At 50.6% G+C, this 5,000-nt stretch overlaps 1 protein-coding gene across 1 annotated transcript in view; it reads right to left on the minus strand.

Annotated features, from left to right (window-relative positions):
• The window catches only part of LOC124025847 (caskin-2-like), a 32,409-nt gene that overhangs the window by 20,554 nt on the left and 6,855 nt on the right, over window positions 1-5,000 (minus strand). The window lies entirely within an intron of this gene.

The raw sequence follows: 5,000 nt of genomic DNA on the forward strand, positions 1-5,000 counted from the left end.
GCCCACTAGTACCGCGCAACACAGCCCACTAGTACAGAGCAACACAGCCGACTAGTACCGCGCAACACAGCCCACTAGTACCGCGCAACACAGCCCACTAGTACCGCACAACACAGCACCATTGGTACCGCGCAACACAGCCCACTAGAACCGCGCAACACAGCCCACTAGTACCGAGCCACACAGCCCACTAGTACAGAGCAACACAGCCCTCTAGTACCATGCAACACAGCCCACTAGTACAGAGCAACACAGCCCTCTAGTACCATGCAACACAGCCCTCTAGTACCGTGCAACACAGCCCTCTAGTACCGTGCAACACAGCCCACTAGTACCGCGCAACACAGCCCACTAGTACAGAGCAACACAGCCCTCTAGTACCGTGCAACACAGCCCACTAGTACCGCACAACACAGCCCACTAGTACCGAGCAACACAGCCCACTAGTACAGAGCAACACAGCCCTCTAGTACCGTGCAACACCGCCCACTAGTACAGAGTAACACAGCCCACTAGTACCGCGCAACACAGCCCACTAGTACCGCGCAACACAGCCCACTAGTACAGAGCAACACAGCCCACTAGTACCGCGCAACACAGCCCACTAGTACCGCGCAACACAGCCCACTAGTACCGCACAACACAGCACCATTGGTACCGCGCAACACAGCCCACTAGAACCGCGCAACACAGCCCACTAGTACCGAGCCACACAGCCCACTAGTACAGAGCAACACAGCCCACTAGTACCATGCAACACAGCCCACTAGTACAGAGCAACACAGCCCTCTAGTACCATGCAACACAGCCCTCTAGTACCGTGCAACACAGCCCTCTAGTACCGTGCAACACAGCCCACTAGTACCGCGCAACACAGCCCACTAGTACAGAGCAACACAGCCCTCTAGTACCGTGCAACACAGCCCACTAGTACCGCACAACACAGCCCACTAGTACCGAGCAACACAGCCCACTAGTACAGAGCAACACAGCCCTCTAGTACCGTGCAACACCGCCCACTAGTACAGAGTAACACAGACCACTAGTACCGCGCAACACAGCCCACTAGTACCGCGCAACACAGCCCACTAGTACCGTGCAACACAGCCCACTAGTACCGCGCAACACAGCCCACTAGTACCATGCAACACAGCCCACTACTACAGAGCAACACAGCCCACTAGTACAGAGCAACACAGCCCACTAGTACAGAGCAACACAGCCCACTAGTACAGAGCAACACAGCCCACTAGTACCGCACAACACAGCCCACTAGTACCGCACAACACAGCCCACTAGTACATCGCAACACAGCCCACTAGTACCGTGCAACACAGCCCACTAGTACAGAGAAACACAGCCCACTAGTACAGAGCAACACAGCCCACTAGTACCGTGCAACACAGCCCACTAGTACAGAGCAACACAGCCCACTAGTACCGTGCAACACAGCCCACTAGTACCGTGCAACACAGCCCACTAGTACAGAGCAACACAGCCCACTAGTACAGAGCAACACAGCCCACTAGTACCGCACAACACAGCCCACTAGTACCGTGCAACACAGCCCACTAGTACAGAGCAACACAGCCCACTAGTACAGAGCAACACAGCCCACTAGTACCGCACAACACAGCCCACTAGTACAGAGCAACACAGCCCTCTAGTACTGTGCAACACAGCCCTCTAGTACTGTGCAACACAGCCCACTAGTACAGAGCAACACAGCCCTCTAGTACTGTGCAACACAGCCCACTAGTACCGCACAACACAGCCCACTAGTATCGAGCAACACAGCCCACTAGTACAGAGCAACACAGCCCTCTAGTACCGTGCAACACAGCCCACTAGTACAGAGTAACACAGCCCACTAGTACCACGCAACACAGCCCACTAGTACCGCGCAACACAGCCCACTAGTACCGCACAACACAGCCCACTAGTACCGCGCGACACAGCCCACTAGTACCGCGCGACACAGCCCTCTAGTACCGCGCAACACAGCCCACTAGTACCGTGCAACACAGCCCACTAGTACCGTGCAACACAGCCCACTAGTACCGTACAACACAGCCCAGTAGTACCGTGCAACACAGCCCACTAGTACCGCGCAACACAGCCCACTAGTACCATGCAACACAGCCCACTACTACAGAGCAACACAGCCCACTAGTACAGAGCAACACAGCCCACTAGTACAGAGCAACACAGCCCACTAGTACAGAGCAACACAGCCCACTAGTACCGCACAACACAGCCCACTAGTACCGCGCAACACAGCCCACTAGTACATCGCAACACAGCCCACTAGTACCGTGCAACACAGCCCACTAGTACAGAGAAACACAGCCCACTAGTACAGAGCAACACAGCCCACTAGTACCGTGCAACACAGCCCACTAGTACAGAGCAACACAGCCCACTAGTACCGTGCAACACAGCCCACTAGTACCGTGCAACACAGCCCACTAGTACAGAGCAACACAGCCCACTAGTACCGCACAACACAGCCCACTAGTACCGCACAACACAGCCCACTAGTACAGAGCAACACAGCCCACTAGTACAGAGCAACACAGCCCACTAGTACCGCACAACACAGCCCACTAGTACAGAGCAACACAGCCCACTAGTACAGAGCAACACAGCCCACTAGTACAGAGCAACACAGCCCTCTAGTACTGTGCAACACAGCCCTCTAGTACTGTGCAACACAGCCCACTAGTACAGAGCAACACAGCCCACTAGTACAGAGCAACACAGCCCTCTAGTACTGTGCAACACAGCCCACTAGTATCGAGCAACACAGCCCACTAGTACAGAGCAACACAGCCCTCTAGTACCGTGCAACACAGCCCACTAGTACAGAGTAACACAGCCCACTAGTACCACGCAACACAGCCCACTAGTACCGCGCAACACAGCCCACTAGTACCGCGCGACACAGCCCACTAGTACCGCGCGACACAGCCCACTAGTACCGCGCGACACAGCCCTCTAGTACCGCGCAACACAGCCCACTAGTACCGTGCAACACAGCCCACTAGTACCGTGCAACACAGCCCACTAGTACCGTACAACACAGCCCACTAGTACCGTGCAACACAGCCCACTAGTACAGAGCAACACAGCCCACTAGTACCGTGCAACACAGCCCACTAGTACCGCGCAACACAGCCCACTAGTACCGCGCAACACAGCCCACTAGTACCGCGCGACACAGCCCACTAGTACCGCGCGACACAGCCCACTAGTACCGCGCGACACAGCCCACTAGTACCGCGCAACACAGCCCACTAGTACCGTGCAACACAGCCCACTAGTACCGTGCAACACAGCCCACTAGTACCGTACAACACAGCCCACTAGTACCGTGCAACACAGCCCACTAGTACAGAGCAACACAGCCCACTAGTACCGTGCAACACAGCCCACTAGTACAGAGCAACACAGCCCACTAGTACCGTGCAACACAGCCCAATAGTACAGAGCAACACAGCCCACTAGTACTGCGCAACACAACCGACTAGTACCACACAACACAGCCCACTAGTACCATGCAACACAGCCCACTAGTACCACGCAACACAGCCCACTAGTACAGAGCAACACAGCCCACTAGTACAGAGCAACACAGCCCACTAGTACCATGCAACACAGCCCACTAGTACCATGCAACACAGCCCACTAGTACCACACAACACAGCCCACTAGTACCATGCAACACAGCCCACTAGTACCGTGCAACACAGCCCACTAGTACCATGCAACACAGCCCACTAGTACCGTGCAACACAGTCCACTATTACCACATAACACAGTCCACTATTACCACATAACACAGTCCACTATTACCACATAACACAGTCCACTATTACCACATAACACAGTCCACTATTACCACACAACACAGTCCACTATTACCACACAACACAGTCCATTATTACCATGTAACACAGTCCACTATTACCACATAACACAGTCCACTATTACCACATAACACAGTCCATTATTACCACATAACACAGTCCATTATTACCACATAACACAGTCCATTATTACCATGTAACACAGTCAACTATTACCACATAACACAGTCCACTATTACCACATAACACAGTCCACTATTACCACATAACACAGTCCACTATTACCACATAACACAGTCCACTATTACCACATAACACAGTCCATTATTACCACATAACACAGTCCACTATTACCACATAACACAGTCCATTATTACCACATAACACAGTCCATTATTACCACATAACACAGTCCATTATTACCACATAACACAGTCCACTATTAGCACACAGGTGTGTATTCTATAGTTAAACCAGGTTTAATGTGAAGGTGTTTATTCTACAGTTAAAACAGGTTTAATGTGAAGGTGTGTATTCTACAGTTAAACCAGGTTTAATGTGAAGGTGTGTATTCTATAGTTATACCAGGTTTAATGTGAAGGTGTGTATTCTATAGTTAAACCAGGTTTAATGTGAAGGTGTTTATTCTAGAGTTAAACCAGGTTTAATGTGAAGGTGTGTATTCTACAGTTAAACCAGGTTTAATGTGAAGGTGTGTATTCTATAGTTAAACCAGGTTTAATGTGAAGGTGTGTATTCTACAGTTAAACCAGGTTTAATGTGAAGGTGTGTATTCTACAGTTAAACCAGGTTTAATGTGAAGGTGTTTATAGCTGGTGTGTATTCTACAGTTAAACCAGGTTTAATGTGAAGGATGTGTATTCTATAGTTAAACCAGGTTTAATGTGAATGTGTGTATTCTATAGTTAAACCAGGTTTAATGTGAAGGTGTGTATTCTACAGTTAAACCAGGTTTAATGTGAAGGTGTTTATTCTAGAGTTAAACCAGGTTTAATGTGAAGGTGTGTATTCTATAGTTAAACCAGGTTTAATGTGAAGGTGTTTATTCTAGAGTTAAACCAGGTTTAATGTGAAGGTGTGTATTCTACAGTTAAACCAGGTTTAATGTGA

The sequence above is a fragment of the Oncorhynchus gorbuscha genome, unplaced genomic scaffold, assembly GCF_021184085.1.
Source record: "Oncorhynchus gorbuscha isolate QuinsamMale2020 ecotype Even-year unplaced genomic scaffold, OgorEven_v1.0 Un_scaffold_2471, whole genome shotgun sequence".
NCBI classification, from domain to species: Eukaryota; Metazoa; Chordata; class Actinopteri; order Salmoniformes; family Salmonidae; genus Oncorhynchus; species Oncorhynchus gorbuscha.